Source organism: Passer montanus, unplaced genomic scaffold, assembly GCF_014805655.1.
Source record: "Passer montanus isolate IOZ18808 unplaced genomic scaffold, ASM1480565v1 scaffold14, whole genome shotgun sequence".
In the NCBI taxonomy this organism is placed as follows: domain Eukaryota; kingdom Metazoa; phylum Chordata; class Aves; order Passeriformes; family Passeridae; genus Passer; species Passer montanus.
In genome coordinates, this window is record NW_024360941.1 from 6,194,247 (window position 1) to 6,213,156 (window position 18,910).

The 18,910-nt window shown below is 36.1% G+C and overlaps 1 protein-coding gene across 3 annotated transcripts in view; it reads right to left on the reverse strand.

Annotated features, from left to right (window-relative positions):
- SPOCK3 (SPARC (osteonectin), cwcv and kazal like domains proteoglycan 3) overlaps positions 1-18,910 on the reverse strand; it is a 159,923-nt gene that overhangs the window by 98,240 nt on the left and 42,773 nt on the right. The gene's annotated exons all lie outside the window — the stretch shown is intronic.

Genomic DNA, 18,910 nt, shown 5'->3' on the forward strand with positions numbered 1-18,910 from the left:
CTTTGCAAGTACAGAACACTTGTTGGGTTTTGACTCCAAAAGAAGAGGAAAAAAGAGTGGTTGCAGCCTAAACCGTATTTGACTGATTATGTTTCATTAGTAAAAATGTTGTTATAAAAATTTGTGCTTTGAAAGACAAAGACAGAAATGAGCAGAATCTGGATTTGCAAAATAGAACTGTATTTCTGTACCAATACTTAACCATTGCTCTACTCTGGCACTGCACAGATTAACAATCTACAAATCAGTGTATGTGATTTGCCTTTTTAATTACTGTATTTTTAAAGTAATAAAATACACATAGGCATATCATTTTTTTCAAATACACAAGAAGTAAACAGAAATTACAATTATTATGGTTTTCAAACATTCCTGCTAATAGTTACCATGATGTTATTCCTACAGTGGTGTTCTGAACGGGTCTGAACCAGCTGTAAGGTAATGCTGTTCCAGGAGTCACACCACAGTGGCAAAACTTAAAATTCTTGAAAAAACATCAAAGTGGTAGATTCTCTTTCTATGTCTACTAAATCAACAATGTTTACTCACAATGAGCGCATGCAGAAGATTGGGTTGTTATTATTAAAATAGAGAAAAATTAGAGTATCTAGAACATTCAGCTATTAGAACAAAAGAGAAGTCATCCCAAGTGTACCAAATATCCCCTCTAAGTAAAAGCATCCTGCATTTTGCTTAAGGAGGAATGTACAAGTGGGGCTTGTATAAATTATATGTTCTCAAGTTGGCCTGAAACCATCCAGAAGATAAATCAATTCTTGTTCATCTCTATACTGCAGACAACTTCACAGATGCCAAATATAATATCCCTCAGGCATTGCTAGAAGTCTTGCTGACTGACTTCTGTCTACAAAGCAGTTCCCTACCTTCCTTGTTACCCTTTTGTGAATCTTTCCCAAGTCTGTTTTCTTGGCAACTAGAATTGTGCAGAACATTCAAGATGAAGCAGCAGTATGGATCTATAACACAACACAACACTATATTGTTCTGTATTCTTCTCCTCAATATGCCTACCCCTCTGTTGTCTTTATAGGTTGTGTCTGTGTTTTTGTTCTTTTTAGTATGATTTGAATGATTTGCATGGAATTTTCTATTATAAATAAAAAATATAAATACCTATTAACTATATGTGCCTATACTGATTTTCCTAAAGAATTAATTTTTCCAATCAGCTGCTACTTAAATAAAATCCACTATTGGACATGTTAAACAAAATCCCTACGTGCCTCTACAAACAATTAAAATTGTTAATCAGTTGTCAGATTAAGTAAAGAAATTGCTTCAATAACTTATATTTTCACGATTTTACAAATATTCCTGAAGCTGTTTAACCTTCTGCATAAAAGCCTGGCCTCCTCTTACATTCAGACCTTTCCTGATCTCCAGTCAGTAAGTTTGATTATAATAATGTTCAATATCCTCTGCAGAATGTAATCAAGACCATTATATAACGTACAAAGCTTCATTTTCATAATTTCAATATAAAAACCAAATGAAGGAATACACAGTTTACAGTGAAGGCTGGGTAGCATCACAGCCTAGGTAAAGCATCCTGTAGCAATCTATAAATGCAAAAGTCAGTGTCTCAGGATCTCAGGACAGACCCTATGTCTCCTGAATTTCTCCAGGGATTTCCTGGCCTTTGTCCTGAGCATGTTAAAGGGCAAGTTGTAAAATTCAGCAGAATAAAGTCACAGATTTGTAACATAACCATACCACTTTTTCAATATTTTCCAGCTAACAGTATTCATACATTTTAAACAGAAAATTCATCCTTACTGCTCTACTTGAAACTATGTGAAATGCCAGGATTTCTTTCAAGTGTCTCTGTGAAAGACACAAAGCACTTCTAATAGCCATGGATGATGGATTTCAATGAGTTTAATATCCATGCCTTAAAATTATGCATGTTTAAGCATTATGCTCATTCAGGGTCACAGCGATGAAGTATTTCTAAGAACTTAAGCTCATGCTACAGTTATATATGCAATTTGAGACTAATAACTTTTTTTCCTGAAAAGCTCTTACTATTAAAAAAACAAAATCATCTGAAAATCTGACAACCCTATAAAAAGAACCAAAACAGCAGCTTAATGAGAAAAGATATTAAAAAACAGGAAAAAGTATATTCTCCCTTGAACATTTTTATTGCTTCTTGGACTTGAATATTCTTCTATATGTATTCTCTTATTGTAAAAAATGAGTTGTTACGCAAGTTTTTAAAAAATACACATTTAAGTATGGTAAGAAATAAAAAAACTCAATGGAAAAAACATCAAACAACACAAAACCTAGCCTATACATGGGAATGTAGTTATGCAGTGGAAGTTTTCATCTTTCAATAGACACAGAAGCTACTATCCTATTGCTTTTCTTTCCTCTGTAGCACGTTACATTATTTAACCCATCTCACCTCTGTAACATTTTCTGTAGATGCTGCCATCACTTGAACAGAAATCTGTATTCTAAAGAACATAGTGATACATGGTTGATGAGTGACTCAGAGAACAGCAGGTGTCCATGGGCAAGGAAGGAAGTTTCCTCACAAATATTTTCAGACCAAGATTGACCCAAAAAACTTGGATAAAGAAAACTCAGCCCTTGTTTTGTATTCAATATTTTAGCTCTAGAACGGCCTACACAATAAAAGCTAATATATTAAAATAAAAGCTGATTTTTAACAGAGAATCCATTAAAATTGAAGCAGTTTTCTGAACTTATAATTATCTTTATATTTTATTAAAATCAATTTCACTGCTGCAGCACAGGGATATTGTTATTTATATGACTTACAAACTACCAATTTTAGAAGAAGTCTGCACAATGTCAGGCTTCATTTATAATAACTTTTCAAGAAACAATACTTCTAAGAGTTGCCAAAGCAGGAAAGACACAATTTCCTGAACACTGTTCAACAGCAAACTTAATTCTGCCTATACAAAATTCCATTCAGATTTTGTATCACTTACCATAATGCAAAAAGTGCATTTTACTGCTGGCCTCCCTGTTCTTACAGAGGGGTTGATTTGTTTTTAACAAAGAAGAGTTATATATTTCAATATATAGAGAGACATGGAACTGTATTTGACAATTTTAGAAGCAAAAGTTTTTCTGGCTGCACATGCTCCCTAAAAACTTAAAATCTACAGCATTAGATTCGGATTTTTTTTTCCTCACTGCTGTTAGCTGTTTTCCTATTGAGTATTTCACTCTTTTTAATTTCAAGGAGTTCTTAATGGGCTTTCCATTCCAATTCTTCTATCTGCATCTCAAGTACACCCATCTGCTTCTCATCCAACACGAAAGCTCTTTACCTCTTTTAGGCTAGGTCTTTGCTATTTGGTAGCTGTGCTATTTTCAGACTCCACTTCAACAAGCCAACTCAGTTCAGCCAACTGTCCTACATCACAGCTCTCCCCTTGCCTCAAGCTCACTTTTGCAGCAAACTTGAGCTCCCCAAGTATCTCCCCCTCACATCTTTGCACCATTCCAATAGCAGAGGATTTTGCTCATTTGCCCCAAACGTCCCCAGTGACCGTAACAGATATTTGTATCCTAGAGTCTCACCAAAAGAGCTGGGGTAGAGTTGCCATCTGATGCCTCTGCACCAACATCTTTCCAGTGCCAGAAAAAGAAAGCATGAAACATGTGCAGAAATTTTTTTCTGCTTGTATTTTTCTCCAGGACCTTCAGTCTAATGACAGTGAGATTGTCATTATCCTACAAAGCCTTAAATTGCTGGAGACATACAGAATTGTTACAGGAATAAAAGGATGAAACAACAACAAAGCTGCCATCATATGGGAAATCCACCAGTCCTAAATACTGTACTTTCCTTAAATAAATGAGGGCCACAGACAGCAAACACAGAGTAACTAAAATACACACATCTAATGAGAGTACTACCCCAAAACATAAAACATAAGTGAGGAACTATAAATTGCACCATGAAAAAGCATTATGCTTATGTATGAGAAAATTCCTCAGCCTGATACCTGAGCTAGTCTGCAATTCTCGTCCAGGATGCAGACCTGCTGTTCAGCAGCATGTGGATACACGCCTACCAGATGCTGGTTTCCATCTCTGCTGAAGTGCACAGACATCTGAGCTATCATAAGTCATGCGAGCACTCTGCTGTACAAATGTGGAGTGTCAGCTTAGCTTGTTAAATGCAGGACAGTGCACACATGAGAATAAGGCAGATCACTCCCCTGAACCCTATTTACAATCACAGCATCTCACATATCTCAGAACACCTGTGAAGGCAAGAAGCCAGCATGGACCTTGTGCTCCTTAGCACATTTTTTACTAATTGTCCCAGATGCATGCAACAGGTTGCTTGATCTGTCAGACCTTATGTGATGTCACATAGCTACAGGTCTGTAGTACAACTAGGAACAAAATTAGTTCCAGGAGGGCAGGAACTTTGAATCTAGCACATTTTTTGGCTCAATGCTTTCTTCTCAACAAGATCGTCCTTTTCTCACCAGCTGAAATACCTGTTTTGCTTCCCATAAAGCCAAATGTAAGAACTGCACAGAGCAGGAAGCATTCTTGAGTGAATCAAAAAAAAAAATAAAATTTTAAAACCCCACATTTATTATACTTAAGAAATTAAAGAAAACAAGCCCAGAAGCAATTTACAGACTAGCAAAATGGAGACTTCTGCCAGCTTTAACCGTAGATTAAGTGCCCCATTAGAAGCATAATTAATTTAGCCAAAACCACCAGGAGTTCAGCGCTCAAAGTATTCAGATACAGACAAAGGCAGTGGTCCTTCACATCAATACTTCTGAGAATCAAGGAGTCCAGATAACTATCAGTTTAGTAACTCAAAGACCAACACCAGAAAAACTCCAAAATAATGAGCCACCCCAGAGGTAATACAAGCATTGTTCCTCTGGCAGAGGAAGACACCATCCCCTGCAGGCAAGACAGAGCCTCTCTGCAGAGCCCCTTTGCTGCTTGTGTGGCAGGCAGCCCGCAGGAGCGGGGCAGCACTGGCAGGTGACAGGACACTGCTCTGCTGCTCCGTGCCAGCCTGCAGGGAGCCTGATGTCAGCTTCCTCCCCAGCTCCAGCTCCTGGGCCCTGCCACCCCTGAGGCCGGCATTCAGGGGGCTGGCAAAGCACAATTAGAATCAATAGCTGCTTCCAGTGATTCTGGCACTCAGCTCCCCACATGCAATGTTTATCCCGCTCCCTTCCTTTGCCTCGTGTTTCTAGGACCATTGATAAAGCTGGGCTGGGAGCCACCACTTTTCAGCCCTCTCTGTTGCACAGCTCCCATTCACTAAGATTTCTGTGGATGCTGTCTTTTTGGTACTAGCAGCGTTACTAACAGCAAGTTTGAATAGCACAGTATTTGAAATCACTTGTCAAGAAATACCAAATGCTCACTAAAGCATATATTCAGAAATATAGAGAAAACACTGAAAAACATTTTGAAAAGGAAGAAATTAGTATCAAAGCACAAACACTATAAGCTTCTAAATCCCAGTAAAATTTAAAACATTGTTTCTTTAAAAGTGCATCGCATATTTCTCATCATGGATAAAAGAAATAATGCACCATCTTTTCACTATAAATACAAAAAGTTCTATTCATGCTCCTCCTATTATGCTTTCAAGATTCAGCTTGTGAAGAAGGCCTTAAAACACATTTGTTAGACAATAGGAGAAAAAAAAAAAGAAAATAGATGACATATGTGAGGTGAAAGACTATCTGTGAGACCTTCATATGCCTGCTCAAGCATTTCATACACCTGTTTCATTTCCTCAGATGCCACTTTACTAAGGCACCAGCCCAAGGCAACAAGGGCAAAAATTACTCCCTGATCCTCTGCATGCAGTGCCACTGACAGCCAAGAGCAAAACAGAAAACAACAACAGACTATACAGGGAGCTCAGATCACATATGTGGGGCTGGAGGGAATTTACCCTGTATGCTGAAAGAGAATGGCAATATGATTGTGAGGCTATGCCTTGTGTCTAAAAAAAAATATGGTGAAATATATAATGGCGATCTCTGGAAACTGGAATAAACAGTTAACATCTTAAAAAGATAAAAGCTAAGAAAGGAATACTCAGTGCAGAGACCTGCCAATGACCAGCCAGAGAGGCTTGCACAATGAAGTAAGAGTTTTGTGCACAAGGAGACAATGGGGGTGTGTACCTTCTGTACCAAATGCTGCACTATTCCACAAATGACAGGAGCTCATGTAATTTGTCTTTTCAAACTCTTCTTTCTCCACCAGCTTTTTTTTTTTTTTTCAGGACAGAAGCCCTGTAAGATGTGAAGGACACACAGAGGGCACAAGGACAGTAACAGTCTAGGTTTTAAAGGTCTGTTAAATGTCTAAAAGGATTTGAAAAGGCCTTGGCTCTCACTCAGCTTTTGGGAAACATTTTTTCAACCATTATCTGACCACAGCAAGAGGGGGAAAAAGTGATGGTCATCAATTTTTATTCAGAAAAATGAAAATTTATATCTTTTTAGCATGTCCCAGAATCACTTGCAAATACAGATACTATACTTTTGATAACATTGCTTTTGTTTGATTGTTTGTTTTCCAACCAGGAGAAAATTAATTACAAAGACAATCATGAAACCTACTATATCATGCCAATTGCATGGACAGAATTTTGGTCTGTTTCTCCCAGGAGAGGACAAAAAAAAAAGCCTCTCACGCTAAGGCTCAGGACAATGTTCCAGTCTACCCCTCACTGCCATGGAGACAAAGAACACCCTAGTGTGAAAACAGTCCAAAATGGAAGAAATTTAGGAATTCAAAATGTTATGATAGGAATTACAGTGCTATTGTCATTACAAAACAAGTAAGAACAGATGTGCCAACAAAAAATGGGATGGAGGGAAAAGCACACGTATACCACATGTTTGGAACTTAACAGAGGTACGTAGTTTAAATTGCTATCTGAGCTCAAGAGTGCTACACAGATATACAAAAATAATTCCTATCTACAATTAAAGAATTTAAATAAGATGTCATGCAGTTTATCACCAATAAGAGAAGAAGTATAAAGACAAGAGAAAATAAGGATGGTGAGAAAAAGAGAACTATATTCTAAGTAACTTTTTGATTGGTAGGATAGAAATTCCCACACTTCTTACCAACATTAGAAAATAACAAATTTAGCAAACTGAAGAACAAGACGGAAGAAGCACATACAGATTTCAGGGTGATAGGTGATTTAGTAAAGTAATGGTATTTTATAGGGATTTGGGAAAATAGATATTTCAGCAAGCAACATATTTTTAAATTGGGCATAATAATTAGATACATTTGGAAAAGATCAGGTGTCTCACCAAAAAGAAATAGTTACTCTGCAGATTAAAGGGATTTCACTGGCATATCTTAGTCTCTTTGTTTAAACAGAACTAAGTCAGGGTTCTTTTCTTAGAAAAATATTTGCAAGCCAAATGTTCCACATGCTTAAGAAGAAATTTAGGCTTCAGTAGCCTAAATTCCTGTAGCTGTGAGGTACATACCTCCTTAAGAATGTGCTTCACTGCAGCGGCAGTCTTTGCAGGAAAAAATAAGATTTGTGCTCATTCAAATTATATTTTTTTAAATTGGGCATAATAATTAGATACATTTGGAAAAGATCAGGTGTCTCACCAAAAAGAAATAGTTACTCTGCAGATTAAAGGGATTTCACTGGCATATCTTAGTCTCTTTGTTTAAACAGAACTAAGTCAGGGTTCTTTTCTTAGAAAAATATTTGCAAGCCAAATGTTCCACATGCTTAAGAAGAAATTTAGGCTTTAGTAGCCTAAATTCCTGTAGCTGTGAAGTACATACCTCCTTAAGAATGTGCTTCACAACTATAACTTATTTTCAAAAACATGCCAGTCTTTGCAGGAAAAAATAAGATTTGTGCTCATTCAAATTATATTCAAAATGAAATGTAAATCTAAAATTTACAATATTGCTATATTATTTATCTATTCTGAACCTCCCCTAATCAGATACTTCCTTTTCAAGAAAAGCTCTGTTTATATTAGTGGAGATTAAAATAACACCACAATATTTCTCAGACAAATCAACAGAGGCTGCTGTCTCAAGAAGTTTTCTAATGCTCCAATTTTTCAAACACTAGTTCTAGCACATCTGTGATCAATTGTTTCCTCCTCATGCCTTCAGAAACACCTGTCTTGTGACATTTTTATTATTGTATCTGCAAACACTAACTAGCAAAAATGTCAACAACACTGTACATTCCAATTATTTCCTCCCTTGACAAAAGCAATGCTAAGTTAAGGCAAGAGAGTTGCAACAGTTTCAAGTGAAATGCATGATGGTGATACCAGGTGGATAAACAAAACAAGAAGTTCAGGCTGAATCCTACTGACAGTGAAGTTTAGGAATCCCAAATAAAAGTAAATTAATTTTAAAGAAATCACAGCCACTATGCCTGTATTATGGAGAGTTAAGATCCTTTTGATATCTTAACCATGCGTGGTGAAAAACATGTAAGAAACCCCCATGAAGTAAATACTACCTGGGATACTCTGTATCTTAATTGATTAGCATGTATTAAAAATACCAAGAAAATCAGGATATGATACAGAGAAACACAAGTCAAAACACCCTACTCACTGTGCATCTACAGAATCCATAAAATAGCTGAGAAACAGTGGCCTTCCTCTGTCTTTCAAACTGCAGCTGTAGGCTTCCTAATGCAGGGCAGCAGCAGCAAAAAGGTTTAGACTGGTTCAGCTTCCCTTATGAATACTGCCAGATATAGCAAATAATCTGTGTATGTGACACATTTGCTTTGCCCTCCTGATCCTTTGTTTTTCAAATGAGGTGATCTAGCCCTGGTTTTAGTCCAAATGTTTGGGAATAGCTCTAAAGAAGTTTTTCTAAGTGAGCTCCTACAGTGCTCTTCTCTTAGGCATGTAAATGTACCAGGCATCATCTGCTTGTTTACACACATCTTAGTTCAGCAAGAGAGGAAAAGAAAATTAAGGTTTCTCTTTCTCCTACATATATACAGAGATACCACCCTTAACATCATCTTAGCATCATTACTGAGCAGCGGTGACAACATGTATAAAACCATCCTTTGGTACCATGTATTTTTTATGGCTGTTTTTAATCACTAAATGTTATCTGACAAATCTGCTACATCAGAATAGTCTTCCTCAGGGAAATCACTGAAGAATGATTCTCTTTCCAGTTCTTTAGAACCAAAATGGAAGAGTTATCTTCCATTTTGGTTCTAAAGGAAATAAAATCATTATTCATTTTTGGTCAGAGCAAAGCAGCTTCATTCTCATAATGAACAACGGCAGCTATTCAGAAAAAGAATAATTCAATATGCAGGGCTCTATAATACAATATTATTTTTCAGACCCTAAAGCAGTAACTTTTACTGATGAAGCCTAAAGAATAAATAAAAGCATTCAAAAGATCAGTAAAGGAATCTACAGGATTTTAAGCACAAATGGAAGTTTAGAAATACCAGCACTATTCTTTTAAGTAATTCGCACAGGATAATAATAAAGTATATCACCAAGTGCTGAATTTCTTGAAGGAATTATTCTCACATGCAATCTAAATTTATCTCAAAGTAATTGACCCATTTCTTGTAGATCTTAGAGATGCATTATTCTGAAATAAGTTTTCATATGCACTATATTATGAAATTCCTGTTTTATATGAAAACCTCCAATCAACTTTAGCATGTGGTGCTGTAAGATGCCCTGCAATGCACCCCTTATTGGAGAGCAAAGCAAGGATCAAGAAGCAGCCCATTTCCAAATGGTTTCCATAACATTGGTATAAGATCCTCTGATAGCAGATATCCTGAACGTGAAACAGGACAAGACAAAGCTCGAGGGTAACAACTTTCACCAAAGACCAAGCACAAGTAAAGAAAGTCTCAGTAGCTGTGCTGGGAACTGATGAAGGAAAACTATCCTAAATTTAAAACCAGAAACTTTTGAAAGAAAAAAATCTCTTGGCTGGTATCCCTGCTACAGCAGCATCTTATAATGTGCACTAATGGACTCTATCATTGTCTCCAAATTTCATTAACTAATCACCTACCCTTTACTCTCAGTCTCTATCATTTGATTTTTTCTTAAAATTTTTCACTATTTTTTCTTTAGAAGTTACATTTTGCTTATTTCAGTCTTTAGGGCTTCTCCAGATCTCAAGGACATCAGCAGAAATATTTTCAGACAAGGTAAATGTTTGAATGCTAACTCGCTTTCACTGCTTTGACTAAAGGACTAGTTTACACACATCAAAATTAAAAAGCAATGTTTATCACATAGCTTTTTATGTTTGGATCTTATCTACAAACTGCCAATACCAAATATCTGTAAACTACTACAATAAATACCATGACCAAGACATGTTATTTAACACTTAAAGAAATTACATCATGCTACTTCCACAACCTTACTGTAGCCCTAGCATCATCCTCCTTTCCCATCTACAAGAACATTCTGTTATCTCAGTCCTTCAGGTCTTATGTCAGGTTATTATGGACTTTAATCTCAAACCTAGCAGATTCAGACCTTGCCAGGATGAGTGACAAAGGGTAATCCCACTGGCAGCAGGAAACCCTGCTGCTACTTCAGTACATGACACACCAAGTCCATGCTGAACTCACAGAGGAGCAGTGTATTAGAAAGGACTGTGCTGTCAGAAGCATTTTTACTTCTGAAGGACTTAACAGTAAAGACTTGACTATTTTATTTGGGCTAAATTCCCAGCAGCTGCAATTACAACTGACACAACTCTGTGCATACGCACACACACACCCTGTAAAGGAAAATCAGCCCTTTTGGTATCCAATTAGGAAATTGCATTCTGCATTCTTGACTTTCCCCATGCTTCAAAAACAGTGAGAGTCTTCAATTTGCCTTAAAATAGAATTTTATTGCTGAGCACTAAAAATCTGATGTTTCCTGCCCCAAAATCAGATTAATTTCAATGTTGCCAAAATTTAATTATTTGTACAACATATAGTGCAACTTATTTGGGGATCTTTCCAAATAGAAGGCAATTTGTGAACTTCAGCTTCTTCCTAATTCTTCTTTCACTCTTAGTTTCTGAGTTAAGCCCTGATGCACTGCTCTATACTAAGGATGACAAAACACAGAACCCTCTATTTCTTCTCACAAAAAGCTATTGTCTCTTTTGTTCAGAAATTTTCTGTAGTACTTTAATGAGACTTATCTTTGTTAAACTAAGCTAAAATGATAGAAGATCAAATTAAATGTTCTTTTTATAGCAGCTCTAAACCCCAGTCTACATTTCTGTATGAACCTCCATAGCCTTATGCTGTCAAAAAAAAAATCCAGTGAAAATCATCTCACCTCATTTTCCATTTTACTATATCAAGTTTCTAAGCTACATTTCAGGAACATTTCCCCACAGACTCAACCCAAAATCCACATAAGCCCATTAAGGCTTTTCTAAATATTTTTCTCACCTTGGGACCAGGCTTCACCATTATTTTAATCACCATTAAAAAAAAATAAAAAGTCACACTTAAAAGTATGCAGAAAAAGAGACTTTGACATACAAACAATTACAATTTGTTGAGCATATCCAGCCTGGCTGTTGTTGAATTTTTCATAGTATCTTAAACTCAAACTCTAAAAATAATTCAATTTGTTGAGCATATCCAGCCTTCCTGTTGTTGAATTTTTCATAGTATCTTAAACACTAAAAATAATTACTGATCTTTTAGTAGGTGGAAGAGGGTGGTATTAGTTGCCACTGCTTTTTGTGTAACCCAGAGGATCTGTATTTAGAGCTTACTTCATGAGGAAATGCCAAGTAGCATAACCTGCCTTATTAAATGAGCAACATTAAGTAATACTTCTATCACTAATCACACACATTATCTTCTTTCCATATTACAATGATGTTGCTATAGAAATGAAGTATTTTTCTAAACAGTTTATTAAATATGGCATATCAAATTCAGCAAGGCACTACATGTGTCTGCCAGTAGATTCCCTGCCCAACTAAAGCTTGGCACAGAGGAGACTGATCTGGAAAAAAGCAGCTGAGACCTCCCATTTCCAAATAGGGAAACAAGATTACAAAGAAAACATTATGGATAACTGTTCTGTTAATTTAATTCCAAGTGGATTGTGAAAGAAGTACACTATATAAGTGGAAGGAGAATCAGACTTTCTGTCTGCATCTCCTCTTTGGCTGACACTTCCTTGAGATGTTGGCATTAATATCTGATTCCAATTTGTGGTGTAAGGAGCATCGGTTATGCAGCTATCAAGCAGACAAAGAGCACAGCAACTAAAACCAGAAGCACTTTGGTAGTAAAACCAGCTACACTTACAGAGAATGACAGCTCAATGCAGCAGATACAGTGCTAATGACAATTTACAAAATCCTGATCTACCATAAAACTAATCTCTAAAATACTGCACATATCATTGCCTTTCTCTGTCATGTCAGATTTGCAATAAAAAAAGTTACATACCAAGACCAGGGATCAAATCCTTAGTGCCCTTACTGTGTGTTTACCTACAAACTCTGCATGTTCAGTTGTCTTAGCTGCAGTGACAAACAAGCAGCAGCAGAATGTCATGGCTGTCAATGTGCTAGTTACAAAAATAAAGCAACATACCAAATCTTTGCAGTGAATTCAAAACAATAAAAATAACTACAGCTAACATTCAAGACTAGGTGCCAACTCCCCTTTGCAGTCTATGGAAATGTTCAGTAATAATAGACTTTATACATGAACTGCAATCATAGCTGAAGACTATCTTTCTTTATTTCTAATGGCCTATATGTGCAATCTTCCTTCTGCTGAAAAGAAAAACAATAGATAGCCTGAAAGGGCACTTGAGTACATTAACATTTCAGTTCATTTCTTCTCAGTAGTACTTTAAAGATAGATTGAGTTCCCATTCTCAACTAGTCATATTTTGTCAGGATCAGGTGTAGTTCACTTTGGTGATAGAAGCAAAAAAAAGCAAAATTTTTTCCAGGTCAACAGCTATGACCAACTGCATTGAAACAACAGTCCCTCTTAAATGCTTGAGAGAACCTGTCTGCTTTGCACTGTGAGGTCAGATGGGATCTGAATCCTTATGCCAAGTCTCTGAATGCAGAGTCTAGCTTTCTCTATGGACCTTGAAATACTGTAGGAAAACCATGGTGCCTTTGAAAAAATTACATTTTGTCCTAAATCCTCTACTAGAGCACATGTCTCAGATTTTAGGAGAGATGCTCCAACAATGCTGTTAAATCCAAAAGTGGATAGCACTGCACCAGCCTCCCTGGCGTGAGATTGTGTTTTCCTCCAGCACTCTGTCTTGGCACTATGAAGTGAAATTTAAAATTATTTTAAAAATAAAGAGTTGCCTCAGCAGCATCAGTGCTAAAACATTTAAAAGGCTCAGAGGAGAAATATATCTCTAAACTGTCTTACTGAGTAATTCTAAAAAAATCCTACCGTTAAAAGAAAGGATGTAGAATTAGTCTACTCTTTGCTATTATAATCAACACAGGAACAGATTTATTTACTCCTGAGATAGGGAAATTGCTACATCAAAACTACTGTGCACACTGATAAAGAGAGACAGTAAGACAACCACAACAGAAAAGGAGACTACCATTATAAGACACAAAAAATCTGTCTATCCCCCATTCTATATTCTTTTTAACTAGACTAGAAAGCAACTTTCCTAGTCTGGTAGTGGCACTTAGCAACAATTTCTAGATTTGTAAACCAGTGCACAGATCCATATGTTTGTGGTAAGGTACACATAAATATACATAATTTTTCTCAAACACATTCCACAATTTAAGTTCTGTAATTATGTATCATTTGTGTTATATCTGAAAAGAAAATTACTTATTTAGTGCATCATGCTCCCTCAAGTATTTCCTCTACCTTGTTGATTAAATAAGCTAGCAAATAATGGACAGTTGCACATTCTGACTTAGGAAAGAAGGGAACATCTTGTAAATTTCCTCAACAGAACAGTACCAGTTCTAATACTTAAAGCTTGCAATTTACATTCAGAAATTACACCAAATACTATCCAAACTGTTTAGTGAACAAGGTCTTAAAAACTCCCTAGTGTTTTTCAAGTATAGTAGTCTCTTCTTTAATATTAATTTTCCATATAATCATAAAATAAGTCTAGGTTGTAAACAACCTCTGGAAGTCCTCTAGTCTTAACCACTGGTTAAAGCATGTCCAACTACAAAAGGTTGCACAGTCATGCCCAGCCAAACTTTGAGTATCTCTAGGAACAGAGATTCCAACCCCTGGTCTGAGCAACCCATCCCACTGTTTGTCTACTCGCACAAGAAATTGTTTTGATTTCTCTTAATTAAGGTTTTCATGTCCTTTGTCTCTAAATCCCATCCCTGCCTATCAGTAAGAACAGCCTGGCTCTATTTTCTCTAAACTACCACAAAGGGCAGTTGAAAGCAACAACAAAACCTGTCTTAGTCTTCACAGTTTAAGATTATTTTCTCATCCTCCTCTCTTGCAAACACTTTTCAAGGACATTCTAAACATTTCTTGAGAGACAACAGGCGAACCAAGTTAGTCCATGCTTTCTTATTGCAATGAACTGGACACTCAGTATTAGAACAGATTTCCAAGTCTGGGATTAAAAAATTTCTGTAGCACATAAATGAGGATCACAACCTAAAAAATCAGTTTTTTACCCTCTACATATAGTTAAAATAAAAACAAAAAACCAACCAAATAAAAAACCCAAAACATACCAACCCCCACATATCTATTTTTAGCCTGTCAGGCCCTAGAATATAGCCAAGTCAGCTCTTCTTCTGCAGCATAGATTGAACACTGGAGCTGAGCCTATGAACATCCTGCCAATTTCCAAGCTGATACAGGGTATCAGCATTGACAAGCCTTATTTTCAGCCACACACAACACTTCCAAGATTACAGCCCAACAATTTTTGCTAATAATGTATTTCTTGTGCGATGTTTTGTATGATAGTTGACATGCTTAAATAATAATAAAATGGCCTATAAAAGAATAGAAGCACAACAAATATGTCTGTGGTGATAAAACAAGGGTTAATGGTTTTAAAGTGTTAAGAACACAAATACAGACTAGATATAGGGAAGAAATGTTTTTCGGTGAGAGTAGTGAGACACTGGAACAGGTGACCCACAGAGGTGGAAGATGCCCTGTCTGAAAATATTCAAAGCCAGGTTGGATAGGACTCTGAGCAACCTAGTCTGCTTGAAGACACCCCCGCTATAGCAGGAGGTTTGGCCTGAAAACCTTTAAAAGGTCTCTGAACCTAAACTATTCTATGAGATTATGAAATACATAGAAATCTTTTTTTATTGCAAGAACTATATACTACTATATGATATACTATACTTAATATGATAATACTTAATCAAAAGACCAAAACTATGAGGAGAACTTTTGTATGATGCCAACGATGTCTTTATTTCAAATCTCTACTCAATACATTTTGATTTTTTTTTTTTATTTTTGGTTTTGATTGCCTTTTTATGATTAAATCTATTCAGTAAAGAAAAGCTTGTATTCCTGTGTTCTTTCTGGCTTGAAAGTACTGCTTGCAGCTACATCAGGATGAAATGCAGCCACCCATTTGCAAACTTGAGCTCTCTTGTAACCTTCCAGATCCCAATTCTGTACCTCCTCTAAAAGTGGCAAACAACACGTTTCAACTTAATCATAATATCCTGTTGAAGAGACTCCCATATTGTCAAAACTCTTTTGGCTTTTTACCCCAGGTCCCTTTACACTAAATCATCTTTAAGTTTTCAACACAGATAATGAGAGACTGGACCTTATTTGTTTCACTTTACAGTGAAGGAGGAGGAAGAAACAATACTGACCTTCAATGTGGATGCATATCTGCATGCAGATTTACTGTTTGAATAGCCCTGGCTGATATTGAGGAATTTATTATCTCAGAGCTGGAGTTCAGCTCCAGATTTTAAAGCAGGTACTGGGGCAAAGTGCTTTTCAATACCCGACCTCCCACTACATTAGTCCCACTGCAGTTTTCCTATATATACAGAAATATTAAGACTAGTCCTGGAATACTTACAGACATCTGAATGTGGACAAGCACTTTTCACAGAATTCTCACACATAAAAGGCAAATACAAAGAATTCTACTGTATATTATTGCCATCATCAAGAAAGAAACCTTCACTAAAGCACTCAAGTACTTGCATTATAAATAAGCAACACATTTTTGGAATAAAATATCAATTTTATAATAGTACACTTTACTTTGGTTTTCACTATAAAGTAGAGATTGTGTCTGAAGTGGTCAGTGAAAATTACTGGTTTACTAAAGAGTTTGATTGCTTGCTACGTACATGCACACAAATCCAAGAAATTGCTCTTATCTACCTGCTTATAAGATACCAAGCCAGTTATTTTTCAGAAGTCTACTGAAACCACAGAAGTCCTGTTTCAGAACTATGTACCAAAGTCCATACACATATTCATTATACTTCAACAAATAAGCTTTTCTTTCAAATTGCTTACTTAATTCCACAGTAAAATATGACAAATTAGACAGTTTTTTTATGAGGTACACAGATACATACATACATGTATAAGCAACATTACTAACAGGAGCATATGCCTCTATGTAGATCATGTTATATTTTTTTTAATAATCTGCATTTTAGCTTGTGAGCATTATAGTTAAATAGAAAATATTTTTTCCTGAAAAAGGAATATGAAAATGAAGCAGAATAAATAAGTTAAGGCACCCACTTAGCAACTGCTCACATTGAACAGAACTGTCACAAGAAATACACAAAGAAGAAACTCAATATTCAGGTTTTCAAGAAGGAAATACTGGACAGAATCCAAAAGCCTATTTTCTTATTCTTTACAAACAAAAACGATTTAGGGCGATACAAAATAACTTTAAGAGGTGGCTCATTTATTTTTTATTATGTATGTGTGTGTACATGCACATACTTGCACTGCTGACACTGGAGCTGCAACAGAATTCTACCAAAAAGCTGTGTGCTAGGCTCATAACTGGGACAATCAAAATACCTTAAAAAGCATAACAAAACAAAACAAACAAAAAAAGAAAAAAAACACACAAAACAGAACAACAAAACCACCCAAAAAAGTCCTACTCAAAAACTACCAAACCCTTAAACACAGAAGACATTCTAGAGTTTATCAACAGTCTACTTGAAGATGTGAACTTGAAAGCAATGACTACCAGCTTCTGTTAATTCAGGGATCTATCAGCATCTGCATTTTGCAGGATTAGAGAAAGAGCAATTCAGGTTGCCATGAACAACTGAATATTTTTAATTTCACCTATGCGTCAAAGCAGGGTGAACCACAGCAGGTTGCTCAGGGACACGTTCACTTGGGATTTTAATTCTTTAATTTACTATGACTGCTTGCATGGAAGAAACTTCATTGAAACTTTACATGTAATCTCTGCAGTTTATTCTGCAGAACATTACAGATTAAGCAGTTGACTTACGTTTTAAAGTAGAATCAAGGTTAAGGTTTTAAAAAGATTCACAGTGTGCTCATTCTGAGGATACACAACCTTTCTGTGAGTTTCACAGATAGAAAACCTGTGTGGGACCTCCTTTAAAGAAGTCTTTGGATAAGAGTAGTCAGGCTTCTAAGTGTAACATTCTTTTCAGGTATTCTCTTCAGTGCATGTTCCATTAGACATGACAATGCTACAGTATCGATCCATCACTTCTATTTCATTAAATATTTAATAGCTGGTTTTGTGCAAAATATTTACTTTTAGCAACTTTTTTTTTAATGTTATATTCAATACTATTACTTTATTCAAGTTAGAAAGCTTGACTATTTAAAAATAAACACAGAAACAACAGATTATTTTTCAGTACACATAACTTGAAGTATAAACTAATTTTACCTTCATTTTTCTTCCTGTAGTTCTGTGCCCTCACCACCTATTTTGCATTTTGAAACATGACTCAAACACAAGTATAATGACTCATAAGTCCTTTACCCTTGAAGTCAAGCATGGCTCATAGAAAATCCCTTCCACTTAAGAGGTGCAAGACATGAGCATGCAGGTACAAAGTTGTACCACACGGTGTAGCAGCAACAGGACCACTAAATGCGTCAGGCTGAAATTTTAAGTATAATTTCTGAATGCTTGATTTCTTAATGCTTTCATATTCTAAGGATCAGCCCAATATCTGTATCTCAGATTGAGAGTCTTAAGGAATCTGGTTTTTATCCAGAGCTTAGTAGTGAAATTTCTTGGCCTATGTAACACAGGACATTAGGGTAAGTAAATATTGCTTTTTTATGGCCTTAAATTTATAATCAAGGTTCTTTGCTTCTGTGGGTCTACTTACCATACTACAGTATATGTAAAACTGGAGACCATTGAGTAAGAAAAAAAAGTTAACATTATTAGAAATACCTGACAAGACAAAATTTGGATAGATGTTCCAAAGTCACCAGTTGCCTATACTCACTGCAAAGAATAATTAAGGCCAAAAGTACTAGCAGAGCTAGGCATATCTCTGAGTGAAAATACTCAGTTACATTAAACAAGATTTTTAAAAAACAGCAATACCAATCCTTGTACTCCAAGCAGTCAAAGTAATATTGCTAAAGGTGCTACTAATACAGACCTCGCTGTAAAACCCCTTTATATATCATACCAACTTCCTGCCATACTATCCAGTCGTATCCTTGCATGCATTTTTTTGTTCAGTTTCAATAGGAAAGGCTGATTTACCGTATTTCTTTTATGTCAATATATCATTCACTACATGGAAGAAGATATCCTGTTTTACCACCTAAAATCTCCTTACTTTTGGTAGGTTTTTTATTCATCAGCTTTTTCCTAACCCTAGGCAC